Source organism: Schistocerca piceifrons, chromosome 4 (genome assembly GCF_021461385.2).
Source record: "Schistocerca piceifrons isolate TAMUIC-IGC-003096 chromosome 4, iqSchPice1.1, whole genome shotgun sequence".
NCBI lineage: Eukaryota > Metazoa > Arthropoda > Insecta > Orthoptera > Acrididae > Schistocerca > Schistocerca piceifrons.
In genome coordinates, this window is record NC_060141.1 from 260,851,234 (window position 1) to 260,865,607 (window position 14,374).

At 44.0% G+C, this 14,374-nt stretch overlaps 1 non-coding gene across 1 annotated transcript; it reads right to left on the bottom strand.

Annotated features, from left to right (window-relative positions):
* Nucleotides 1-2,974: 2,974 nt before the first annotated feature.
* On the bottom strand, nucleotides 2,975-3,058 carry Trnas-gga. The gene is given in 2 exon segments: nucleotides 2,975-3,009; nucleotides 3,019-3,058. It is a non-coding gene; the product is annotated as a tRNA-Ser (tRNA).
* Nucleotides 3,059-14,374: the final 11,316 nt, after the last annotated feature.

Consider the following 14,374-nt stretch of genomic DNA (forward strand, 5'->3'; position numbering starts at 1 on the left):
CACGTCATTTATAAAACGTTACAACCAGATCACTAGACAATGACAGCATGAACCTATGTTTTGTAGACGTCAAAAACAGCTAGAAGCAGATAGAAAATGGCACTGTATCTGAAATAGATTATTGCGAACCAATAAATCACTAAATTCTTTAGGCATAGCAACACATACATCGCACTTCTGGCCCTCAAGAATACAAACTGTGCAGACAGTGTTATTGTAACGAACTAGTTAATGTCACATTTTCTTGCACTATCGGTAGTCTGTGGCACTTCGTCACACTTTTCAATCTAGTGTATAGTCTAGCAGAGTTATTCGTATCTTTTATTTGACGACTATTCTCTAAATTCATAGCATTAAAGAATAACATTACTCACCATATAGTTCTGGCTGATAAGAAAAAAGAAACAAATTTGTATATTTGCTTTCCAAGTGGGCCGTAAAAACGCGCGACCATTTCTGGCGCTGTATTTCGAAACGCTTACAACGAAATTAAAGTCTCGGGTAACGAACTGTGCACATGGAGGCACGGAGAGGAAAAGTGTCTACTCTTTCTTGGGTTGTTCGACAGTGCATGTATACCTTTTATTATTTCTTATTTGTGAAGTATTTCGCATAATTTGTTGTGAATTCGGACGCATATGGTGGGTATTTAGAACACAACTCTGTAATGACAGCTTTTCAGAATATTTTTGTAATCTGTTTTATTTTGTACGTTACAAGTAAACGTTTTCAGAGAGAGTCAGTTCTGAATTTTCACACACATTTACACAATGAACTGATTGATGGTTACATTGTCTGTGTTTAGACGGTTTCTGTATCTTCACGTTACAATGTCCTTCAGATACGCATTTCGTAATAATTATCACAGCTATAATCCTCAAAACTGTGCAAGTTCCTTAAGACATGTATGCATGTCAACTTGTTATGTGAAGATGCAGACAGTGCGTGAAGACACATTGTAACCATCAACGTTGTATCCTTGTCCCGACGGACTAATATGACGATTAAATATTTGTTTTTCCCGGTGCGGGAATCAAAAAATGTGCAAGCCAAGGGTTGTGGACTCCGTGACATACGGGAACTTGGATCGTTCCTGGATGAGTGCTTGTATCGCCGAAATGGTTAAAGCGACCTCTGGTGAAAGGGGGGAATCCGGGTTCGAAGCCCGGTCCGCCACAATTTTTCGTGTGCCACAAACAGCTGACATCAATACAGATTCGCATAATGTGAATCCATTTCGCATCAATGAGCTAAACTAATGTGTACGATAAATATGTTCCAACTTCCTTCTTATCTTTATTGATACTTTTCTTTCTTTCCTTCTTTCTTTCGCTACTGCCTGTATCCCGCATTGTGCGGAGGGTCGGCAGGATTAAGTACGGAGTTGGCATGGTTAATTTTAAGGGGTGGCCGAATGCCCTTCCTGCCGCCACCCTATACCCCCCGGGACAGAATTAGTGTACCCCAGCTGTCTGCGTCTAGTGTAAATCGTGAAATAATGTGAATGTGTTTCAAATCTCTGCTAGTCGTGTAACGGAGGCGGAACGTGGGGACCAGCCCGGTATTCACCTAGTAGGATGTGGAAAACCGCCTAAAACCACATACAGGCTGGCCAGCACACCGGCCGTTGTCGTTAATCCGCCGAGCGGATTCGATCTGCGGCCAGCGCGCCTACCCGAGTCCAGCAAGCAGCGCGTTAGCGTTCTCGGCTATTTTGGCGGGATTATCTTGAGTATTGATCTGATAAAAAAATTATTTGAGAGGAAGTGAGGATTTATTTTGTGTGGAACTTTGATTTCAAAGAGACTCTGCATACATGTAATGACGAAAACTTAAGTTAAAAGTTGTTGTCATTACTTGACACTGAAAGTGATGTATTCTTGACTGGGAAACATGTAATGCGATGAAATTTGAGATCGACATTGGTCCACAGCGATGGAAATACTACCATCTCTGCCGGCCGGTGTGGCCGAGCGGTTCTAGACGCTTCAGTCTGGAACCGCTACGGTCGCAGGTTCGAATCCTGCCTCAGGCATGGATGTGTGTAATGTATTAAGGTTAGTTAGGTTTAAGTAGTTCTAAGTTCTAGGGGACTGATGACCTCAGATGTTGAGTCCCATAGTGCTCAGAGCCATTTGAACCATTTGAACTACCATCTCCTCTACTGACTGGCACAAGAGTAAGATTATTCACAGTTTGTGGTACATAATCTACGTTTTCTCCGTTCGTCTTTTTGAAATATGAAACTTCAGTGTAGCTACTTACAACCGACAATTCTGCAAAGCACGTAATAGGACAGCATGTACGTCGCCCACCCTACTCCAGTCTCACAGCGCCAAGAGTGAACGATTTGCGGCGAGTGCTGCGGCCATCAAAGTCTGTGACACGTCTCTGCGGAAATAGAAGTGCGAGTCCGAACACAATAAGTTGGGGAGGACGGGGGGGAGCGCACAAATCCGTCCCGCGGGGCCGGCTCTAACGAGGTATGCCCGGTTATCGACTCACCTGTCGGCAGCTGACACGTTGCCTGCCAATGACACGCTGCTCGTATCTGTAGCGGGAGAGCTAGAGCGCACGCCAACTCCTTGGCTAGTATCGGAATAATTCGGCAGTTGTTCCAGTCGATCATCCTCCGGGAGTTCTAAAAAGTATGATGATTATTTCAAATGTTACATGCACAATTTCCAGTTAAAAACGCATATCCAATTTCCTTGGTGGTGGATTTACAGTTAATTTACACTGCCATGAACAGTACGTCCTTTTTGCCACTTTATTGGCAAAAGGCATCAGTGAGATCATTCTTAACGTCTTCTTCTTCTTCTACTACTACTACTACTACTACTACTACTTCATTTCAAAATCAAAATGGTTCAAATGGCTCTGAGCACTATGGGACTCAACTGCTGCGGTCATAAGTCCCCTAGAACTTAGAACTACTTAAACCTAACTAACCTAAGGACATCACACACATCCATGCCCGAGGCAGGATTCGAACCTGCGACCGCAGCGGTCGTGCAGTTCCAGACTGTAGCGCCTTTAACCGCTCGGCCACTCAGGCCGGCACTTCATTTCAAGGTTTAGGCGATATGCCCGGTGCGACTTCACACTTTTTAGGCCATCTTTTTTTCGGTCTTCACTCGTCTCTTTTTCTTGAGGGCTTGTACTTTTGTTTTTCATGAGTGGACATGGGGGATCTCGTAACCCACGTCCCTACGGTGGTGGCTGAGAGAGCCCATCGGATACATAGGGTGCTACGAACACCCAATAAGAACCGGTGGACCAAAATGGAAGCCCAATTTCTGAGGGACTGAAAACCCTGGAACATAAATATGGAGGTCCCAGCACAGAGTAACATGGTGAAACTCCCCATGGTGAATCACAGAACAATGTACCGATAGAAGAGCCAGCCCTCAAACTAGCGACAATAGTTCTGAGAAAGCAGACCCTCCATTGGACTTTTGTTGTGCTGTGTACTGGGTAGATAATATAACACTCGAAATTTTCATAATAGTAAAAACATCTTAAAAGTATTTAAGAAAGAATTTCCGTCATCGTAAAGGAGTAAAGGCCATTACTTTTTGACATGTGCGAGTGCACGTTTCTGTACTCATTATGCTCATATATCTGTGCTCCGAGATTTCTATGACTACCCTAGTCGGCCGAGAGAGGAAATGGCCGGGGAAGGCGATTCAAGCGGTTCTGCGGGTAAGGAGAAGGGAGCGGTCCAGTGACCATGGACGGTTTTTCTCGTGGCTGCCGGCTGGTCAAAACATCGGTCGTCGGCCTGGTCGGTGATTGTGTGTGAGGCCGCTCGGCAGACTTGGATCTACATTGGCGTTGATTTTAAAACAGCACCAGTTTTATGGAATTATCTCTAAGTAAAGAAGGCAGCGTGGACTTATAAATGTTGGTCAACTTCTATAACGAATGTGGACTGCTTGCCGGCGACAGAAGATTTCATGGCGGGCAACGTGTGAACTTGTACTCCCTGTATGTCAAAGGTGGTTAACGAGGCTGATTTTTAGTGTTCGGCATGGCAGACATTTGTAGCTGCCGCCACCGCAATTTTAGGTGATTCATCTTCAATATCGACTGCATAAGCTGCGAAAGAAAAAAAAAATAATACCACATTTCAGACACCCTGTTAGTATTATACACACATACTATACACACATACACAAAAGCGTGCAAAAATTTAACAAGACATAGAGGATATATATATATATATATATATATATATATATATATATATATATATATATATATATATATACAGGGTGTTTCAAAAATGACCGGTATATTTGAAACGACAATAAAAACTAAACGAGCAGCGATAGAAATACACCGTTTGTTGCAATATGCTTGGGACAACAGTACATTTTCAGGCGGACAAACTTTCTAAATTACAGTAGTTACAATTTTCAACAACAGATGGCGCTGCAAGTGATGTGAAAGATATAGAAGACAACGCAGTCTGTACGTCGTCTTTCTGCTGTAAGCGTGTGCTGTTCACAACGTGCAAGTGTGCTGTAGACAACATGGTTTATTCCTTAGAACAGAGGATTTTTCTGGTGTTGGAATTCCACCGCCTAGAACACAGTGTTGTTGCAACAAGACGAAGTTTTCAGCGGAGGTTTAATGTAACCAAAGGACCGAAAAGCGATACAATAAAGGATCTGTTTGAAAAATTTCAACGGACTGGGAACGTGACGGATGAACGTGCTGGAAAGGTAGGGCGACCGCGTACGGCAACCACAGAGGGCAACGCGCAGCTAGTGCAGCAGGTGATCCAACAGCGGCCTCGGGTTTCCGTTCGCTGTGTTGCAGCTGCGGCCCAAATGACGCCAACGTCCACGTATCGTCTCATGCGCCAGAGTTTACACCTCTATCCATACAAAATTCAAATGCGGCAACCCCTCAGCGCCGCTACCATTGCTGCACGAGAGACATTCGCTAACGATATAGTGCACAGGATTGATGACGGCGATATGCATGTGGGCAGCATTTGGTTTACTGACGAAGCTTATTTTTACCTGGACGGCTTCGTCAATAAACAGAACTGGCGCATATGGGGAACCGAAAAGCCCCATGTTGCATTCCCATCGTCCCTGCATCCTCAAAAAGTATTGGTCTGGGCCGCCATTTCTTCCAAAGGAATCACTGGCCCATTTTTCAGATCTGAAACGATTACTGCATCACGCTATCTGGACATTCTTCGTGAATTTGTGGCGGTACAAACTGCCTTAGACGACACTGCGAACACCTCGTGGTTTATGCAAGATGGTGCCCGGCCACATCGCACGGCCGACGTCTTTAATTTCCTGAATGAATATTTCGATGATCGTGTGATTGCTTTGGACTATCCGAAACATACAGGAGGCGGCGTGGATTGGCCTCCCTATTCGCCAGACATGAACCCCTGTGACTTCTTTCTGTGGGGACACTTGAAAGACCAGGTGTACCGCCAGAATCCAGAAACAATTGAACAGCTGAAGCAGTACATCTCATCTGCATGTGAAGCCATTCCGCCAGACACGTTGTCAAAGGTTTCGGGTAATTTCATTCAGAGACTACGCCATATTATTGCTACGCATGGTGAATATGTGGAAAATATCGTACTATAGAGTATCCCAGACCGCAGCGCCATCTGTTGTTGACAATTGTAACTACTGTAATTTCGAAAGTTTGTCTGCCTGAAAATGTACTGTTGTCCCAAGCATATTGCAACAAACGGTGTATTTCTATCGCTGCTCGTTTAGTTTTTATTGCCGTTTCAAATATACCGGTCATTTTTGAAACACCTTGTATATATATATATATAGTGGCAACTATTTATTTACAGCTCATACAAAATAGATAGGCGTTTCAAAGTTTTATTGCCAGCAAGGCCCCGGGAGTAGACAACATTCCATTTGAACTACTGACAGCCTTGCGAGAGCCAGTCCTGACAAAACTCTACCATCTGGTGACCAAGATGTATGAAACAGTCGAAATACCCTCAGACTTCAAAAGAAGAATATAATAATTCCAATCTCAAAGAAATCAGGTGTTGACAGATGTGAAAATTACTGAACTAAGTCACGGCTGCAAAGTACTAACACAAATTCTATACAGACGAATGGAAAAACTGGTAGAAGCCGACCTCGGGGAAGATCAGTTTGGATTCCGTGAAATGTTGGAACACGTGAGGCAATACTGACCCTACGACTTATCTTAGAAGCTAAATTAAGGAAGGGCAAACCTCCGTTTCTAGCATTTGTAGACTAAGAGAAAGCTTTTGACAATGTTGAGTGGAATACTCTCTTTCAAATTCTGAAGGTGGCAGGGGTAAAATACAGGGAGCAAAAGGCTATTTACATTTTGTACAGAAACCAGATGGCAATATAAGAGTCGAGGGGCATGAAAGGGAAGCAGTAGTTGGGAAGAGAGTGAAACATGGTTGTAGCCTCTCCCCGATGTTATTCAATCTGTATATTGAGCAGGCAGTAAGGGAAACAAAAGAAAAATTCGGAGTAGGTATTAAAACCCATGGAGAAGAAATAAAAACTTTGACGTTCGCTGATGACATTGTAATTCTGTCAGAGACAGCAAAGAACTTGGAAGAGCAGTTGAACGGAAAGGACAGTGTCTTGAAAGGAGGATTTAAGATGAACATCAACAAAAGCAAAACGAAGATAATTGAATGTAGTCGAATTAAGCCGGGCGATGCTGAGGGAATTGGATTAGGAAGTGAGTCACTTAAAGTAGTAAAGGAGTTTTGCTACTTGGGGAGCAAAATAACTGATGATGGCCAAAGTAAAGAGCATATAAAATGTAGACTAGCAAAGAAAGAGTTTCTGAAGAAGAGAAATTTGTTAACATAGAGTATAGATTTTAGCGTCAGGAAGTCGTTTCTGAAAGTATTTGTATGGAGTGTAGCCATGTATGAAAGTGAAACATGGACGATAAATAGTTTGGACAAGAAAACAATAGAAGCTATCGAAATGTGGTGCTGCAGAAGAATGCTGAACATTAGATGGGTAGATCACATAACTAATGAGGAGGAATTGAATAGAATTGGGGAGAAGAGGAGTTTGTGGCACAGCTTGACTAGAAGAAGGGATCGGTTGGTAGGACATGTTCTGAGGCATCAAGGGATCACCAATTTAGTATTGGAGGGCAGCGTGGAGGGTAAAAATCGTAGAGGCAGACCAAGAGATGAATACATTAAGCAGATTCAGAAGGATGTAGGTTGCAGTAGGTACTGGGAGATGAAGAAGCTTGCACAGGATAGAGTAGCACGGAGAGCTGCATCAAACCAGTCTCAGGACTGAAGATCTTAACAACAACAACGACAATAGTTGTGGTGAGAGGCGTTTTTGTCCTTGAATCGCTAAGGAGTCAACTGATGCTTGTAGAGAACAATGTGAAAGGCCGTCGTGTGCTGAAGAACGTGGGTATTCTCCCAGGAGTGGAAGAATTGGAGTGCTTTTTCTCATCTGTCAGATCACTTGTTTATTCACTTGCGAACTGTAAAAGGACCGCGTACCATTGACCATACTCTACCAGCTGCGAGTTAGTGTTGTTTACATCTGCAAGCACCAGGAAGCTGACTTCCGCGTTGGTCTGAAAGAAAGGAAAGTAGGAAGGAGGGTTGGGTTTAGGGGTGACGTCGATATCGAGGTAATTAGAGACGGAGCACAAGTCAAATGTGGGTGACGTCGATTTGGACGTAATTAGTGACGGAGCACAAGTCAAATGTGGGGAAGGAAATCGACCGTGCTCTTTGAAAGCAATCATCCTGACATTTCCTGGAGCGATTTCGGGAAATCACGGAAAACCTAAATCTGAATGGCCAGACGCGGGTTTGAACCGTTGTCCTCTCGAATGGCAGTCCATTGTGCGCCATGTCGTTGGGTGCGTGGTTTAAAGCTGAGTTCTGTGAGCGTATGTGCTCCTAATCAATTATTATATCACCTCCTGCGAAACAGGTTCTGGCTCGCTTTGAGATATTTCCGCAATGACGTGTGGTTGGTAATTTGGAACAGTTATGTTTCGTGTACGAACACAGTGGAAGATCAATTGCCAATAGTCTCCTTATCTGGTGGCTTTCACGGTCAATTACACTACTGGCCATTAAAATTGCTACACCACGAAGATGATGTGCTACAGACGCGAATTTTAACGGACCGGAAGAAGATGCTGTGATATGCAAATGATTAGCTTTCCAGAGAATTCACACAAGGTTGGCGCCGGTGGCGACACCTACATGCTGCCATGAGGAAAGTTTCCAACCGATTTCTCATACACAAACAGCAGTTGACCGCCGTTGCCTGGTGAAACTTTGTTGTGATGCCTCGTGTAAGAAGGAGAAATGCGTGACATCACGTTTCAGACTTTGATAAAGGTCGGATTGTAGCCTATCGCGATTGCGGTTTATCGTGTCGCGACATTACTGCTCACGTTGGTCGATATCCAATGACTGTTAGTAGGATATGGAATCGGTGGGTTCAGGAGGGTAATACGGAACGCCGTGCTGGATCCCAACGGCCTCGTATCACTAGCAGTAGAGATGACAGGCATCTTATCTGCATGGCTGTAACGGATCGTGCAGCCACGTCTCGATCCATGAGTCAACAGATGGGAACATTTGCAAGACAACAACCATCTGCACGAACAGTTCGACAACGTTTGCAGCAGTATGGACTATCAGCTCGGAGACCATGGCTGCGGTTACCCTTGACGCTGCATCACAGACAGGAGCGCCTGCGATGGTGTACTCAACGACGAACATGGGTCCACGAATGGCAAAACGTCATTTTTTCGGATGAATCCAGGTTCTGTTTACAGCATCATGATGGTCGTCGCATCCGTGTTTGGCGACATCGTGGTGAACGCACATTGGAAGCGTGTATTCGTCATCGCCATACTGGCGTATCACCCGGCGTGATGGTATGGTGTGTCATTGGTTACATGTTGCTTGTCCTGTACGGGCCTTTCTGGATACAGAAAATGTTCGACTGCTGCCCTGGCCAGCACATTCTCCAGATCTCTCACCAACTGAAGACGTCTGGTCAATGGTGGCCGAGCAACTGGCTCGTCACAATACGCCAGAGACTACTCTTGATGAACTGTGGTATCGTGTTGAAGCTACATGGGCAGCTGTACCTGTACACGGAACCCAAGCTCTGTTTGCCTCAATGCCCAGGCGTATCAAGGCCGTTATTACTGCCAGAGGCGGTTGTTCTGGGTACTGATTTCTCGGGATCTATGCACCCAAATTGCGTGAAAATGTAATCACATGTCAGTCCTAGTATAATATATTTGTCCAATAAATACCCGTTTATCATCTGCATTTCTTCTTGGTGTAGCAATTTTAATGGCCAGTATTATATCCATGCGGATCTATGAGTTTGTTGTTTCTGTACCAATGATTGTATGATTCGCTTAGTAAGTTTATTGACTGGAGGAAACAGGTCTACCTGAATCAACTTCTCACGTCTGGGGCTACGCCCACCCTCAATACGTTGGAAAGTCGAATTTCTGGGTAGATATCGAAAACCCAAAACTGCATGCTTAAAGCTTGAAAATGAATTAAAAAATCTTGTTTAGTCCCACTGATTTTCATTAGCGAAAACACAGCTCTCCACTCCCTAATCACATTCTCCAGCACACTGCAATGGATGATGGCCACACCTCGGTCGTAGGGAGCATAACATTTCCGTGGCTAATGTTTCCCAGTGAAAGAGGTGTGATGTGCGGCGACATGGTGAAGCCTGAAGGCAGACTTACTTACGCGCTCGGCTGCAAAAGCATTGTGATCGCCAGATAAGCAAGGTGAACAACACTCGCCTGTGTTTGCTACCAATCCTGTGCGACACCTGCAATGGTTCTGGAACCGTAGCGTCTACAGGAACTCCGGGCCTACTTGTGAACGGCAGATGGCTGAGGGTATGTAGCTGTAAAGTTTTTCTTTCCTTTTGTAAAGTGATATCAATGGTTTCCGGAACATGGAAATAATGGAAATTCTCCTGGGAGGGCCTAGCACTGTAGTATGAGGCGACTGGGTGACGAGCGACCAATCACAGGTCTATTTTATGACTTTTGACAACCAATGAGAAGAGGAAGAAGATGCGGGGTGTGTCGTGATGTGGCGCAGCTGGTGTTAAGCCGAGTGTTCCTGGCCGTAAGCGTGGCTGGCGAATGTGAACTGCAGTGAGGAACGACAGACAGTAATCAGCACAAAGGAAGAAGAGGTTGGGAGTTCTGCAAGAGGTAGCGGAAAGTTAAGAAGTGCAGTGTTGGCTGCGGAAGGTAAAGTGCCGAAGGGAACTCGCTGTAGTTTAGTTACGAGAGGGCGGACGTAATTGCGTTCGGTGGAAGACTGGAGGTCATTTAGTTTGTTAAAGGTAACTAGCTTTCAGGAGGCACTCGAAGTGTGTGAAGGCAAAACCTATGTTTTATATATAAGTTTTCAGCGGCGTTAGTTAATGGAAATAAATAATGGAGCTCCACTTTTAATTTATATCGGTCTTTTTTTTATTAAGAATTATACCTTTCCTCTTCAATTTTTTTCAGGTATTTTACGTTGTCGCTCTTTTCTCCAGGGTGCGCTGAAGTGGAGATACGTGGTGGAAGTAAGTGAACGGAAGAGGTGTTCATCTAATTTTATTTGTTGTTATCAATATTCTGGCGTTGATATTTCTGCAGTTCGTTGATGTTATGAACAAATGCTGGGTCATCGAGACAGCCGAGAGGCCAGATGATTCATATTTAGGAAAATACTCTTGTTTTGCAAAAAATGGCTCTAAGCACTATGGGACTTAACATCTGAGGTCATCAGTCCCCTAGAACTTAGAATTACTTAAACCTAACTAACCTAAGGGCATCACACGCAGCCATGCCCGAGGCAGGATTCGAACCTGCGACGTTTCCAGGCTGAATCTTGTTTTACAGTTTGGATCTATTATAGTGAGAGCCGGCCGGGGTGGCCGAGCGGTTCTAGGCGCTTTAGTCTGGAACCGCACGACCACTACCGTCGCAAGTTCGAAACCTGCCTCGGGAGTGGCTGCGTGTGATGTCCTTAGGTTAGTTAGGTTTAAGTAGTTCTAAGGTCTAGGGGACTGATGACCTCAGATGTTAAGTCCCACAGTGCTCAAAGCAATTTGAACCATTTATTATGGTGAGACTGGCGATCCAGTTGATTTCAGGTAGAGGTACTGTTAGAGATGGTTGGTGGCAGTATAAATATTTTTTTCGTAAATTGAAGATACTAGTTTAAACAGGAAATATAACATCTAAAAGAGTCAGACTATCATTTGCAGCTGTTCAGTCGTCATTCGGTAACCGTAATTATTCAAGATTCAGGGTCATTTCCTGGTGTTCACCATTACACAAATCAGTCTAAAGTGTTTTTACAGGTGAGGTAGCCGGAAATATTGCGTCTACGTGACATTAAAAGACGCCGTTTGAATTAGAAATGGTGAGTTAAGGACTGGATTTCTGGTACACAGGGTGTCCCAGCTATCTTGTCCACCCAAAATATCTCTGGAACAAGAACAGCTATTGGAAAACGACTTTCACCGGTATCAATGTAGGGCTGGGGCCCATGAATGTACATATTTGGAAACCTTCTAAAACGAAAGCATATGTGTTTTTTAACACAAACTTATGTTTTTTTTTAAATGGACCTCCTGTATTTTTTCTTCAGCAATCCATAGCATGACAAAGCACATACACAATGGCGTTGATTGCATCGCAATATTCCCATTACACCCCGAGATATTACGACGCGAAGTTGACGCTTGAAACACCCGACATGCGCTGCTGGCGCACGTCCTGAGGCTCAGGCGTGAACCCCATGCTGCCCGTAATCGCGATGTGGTTGACATGAGTAATCATACTTCCAAACTTATCAAGAGGTCCGAAACGAATAATACGGTCTGCTGCCATCCTGCTGCGATTACGGGCAGTATTAATAGGTAGCTACTTATTATTAATTATGTATTTGAATTTCACATACATGTTGTAAGACGTCTTTTACTGTGGCTACGTGATGCAGCTGTCCATCACTGATTACAAGCGCAAACCAACAAAACGGACCAAGCTGTAGTCGCGTCAGTTACATGTAACACAGCCGGAAAGCGGAACACATCACAAATGGCCCCATCACGAATACCCTGACCAACAGGAAAGCCGTTTCAGCTTATCAGCCGAGGAAGCGAGGACATAAGCACCTTGGGACGACTGCAGTCGGGTCAATGCCTCGCCATTCGCCTAGAGATGCTCACAAGAGCCGACTGAGTGGAACTGTATTGGCTGTGTCTGTCTGGAATTTGAATGTCACACTGTGCCCGCGCCTTATGCCACTCCATTACCACCACGCTCCCGCCAGTGCTGGAACACACCACCGTACTTCAGGACGAGTTGGGCTGGGTATCCTGGCAACACCTAAGGCGATTGTCGCGGTTATAATCTGGTGTCAGACGTCCCTTCCGGCGCCTAATCCGAACATCATCTATGGTGCAGTTACATTGGACATCCCGTTTTCTAGAGAGCCTGAGGAAGACGTCGCAGTCTTTTCTGAGAATCTGGAAGTGACAGCAACTTTTGGAAAACAGTGTGACGAACAGCTACTCGTATTACGGTTAACGCATCTTAAACCGGTGGGCGAGACGCCTACATTTATTACGTGCCATGAGAAACTACGCGACCTAGAAAACTTATATTAGGTTATGGGGCACTATCAACCCTAGAAAATAAGTCAATATTATAAAGAGCGGTTGAAGAGTATGAGAAAAACGGGCGATGAATGTTTGAAGGAGTTTATGGATCAATAAGAAAAATAAATAAAAAGACCTATGAGCTCATAAGTAATTGGAGTTCAAACGAGGCGGCTATCCACAGAGTACGACAGCGTACTCTCGATTAACTGCTGGAGCTGTTGTCTGGTCTTCGAAGTAAATATCCAAAAAACGAATTCTCGGAATCCAGATACTGAAAGCTTCGGTACGCAAGGATCGATATATATGACTGTCTGTACATGGAGTGCATAGGCGCCTGAAGATGGCGTTATTAAGATGCCGAAACTGGTCTAAATAAAATAGCTACTCAAAACATACGGCTGTTTGACTATTTAACTTGCTAAACATTCATATGAGGGTTGCCTCTTGATTCATACCATTTCATGCCTAAGGGCAAGAGAGAAAGAAGTGAAAAAAATAATGCGATGTCGTCAATAATCGGCCACCGGATATCGACAGTCGACCACCGCAGAGATGCTGCACACTCGATCAGCAACACTGGAGACCAATCGGGAAGGAGGAGTAAGCCACGCCTCCCGTTGTTACGAGGCACCACGGCCACGTCATTCCCTTCATACACCACAGCACAGGAAAAGAGAGGCCAGTTCTGTTCTGTTCTGTCTCCTAGTTTTATCTGCAGTTTCGTCTCATGTGCAGCCTCGTCTCTAGATATCAGTATCGTCGCATCATCGCTCAGTCCAACGTAGTCCAGTGTTAAATGTCCTGGGTGATGAGTACCATCAACGGACACGTATCCATCGTCACTGCAGTAAACATTCAGAGTTCACTATTTTCAGTCTTGTATTTTAACTCAGCTCATTGTCTATGGCTGCCTTTTTTGTATATGAACAGCAAGTTACTTAATTGCTTAATCAATTCTAAGCGTTTTACATGGACTCAGTAGTGGAGAGCTAAAGGTAAGCGTGTTTTGCATCAGTGATTATTCATTTCACTGATTTCCATTTGTTCACTTGAACGTGTGTTCGAAGCAGAAAACAATAAATTAGATGGAAAGCAACGAGATTAAAACAGAAGGAACGTTGAAACATGCTTGATCCGTGTGAACACTCAAATATATTGTATTTCCACTACAATAACAATGGCTTATCAAGATACCACGAAGAGTAAAGCAGTAAGCTCAGAATAAAACAGGAACTTTGTACAACAAAAGTGTAATGAAATCAGTATAAAATTAAGGCTGGGACCACACGACTAGAATGGTTCCGATAAGTAAAATGTACTATAGCGAGACACAGAATCCTGTAGCCGTGTGGTCTGCTGCGAAACGAATTGCAGAGAACCAGATGTTAATTAATCTACTGTACCACTAAACAACTGTTTTATGTAAATAGAGCATACCTATATCAGTTTCTGTTATTAATTTCTAAGTAAAATTTAAAAACCACTGTTTTTGGGTCTGGTGTATTCTCAGCTTTGCTGTTTTTCTCGCTCGGTTTCGTAGAAAATTTCTCTTACAAAAATTGATTCATTCACATCTTGTAGCCTCATATCATAGCTTGATAATGAACTGGCTATCTTTTTGCTGGGGGTCGTAGCTTGAAAAGGGTCAATAAGACGTGTTTCATGTATTT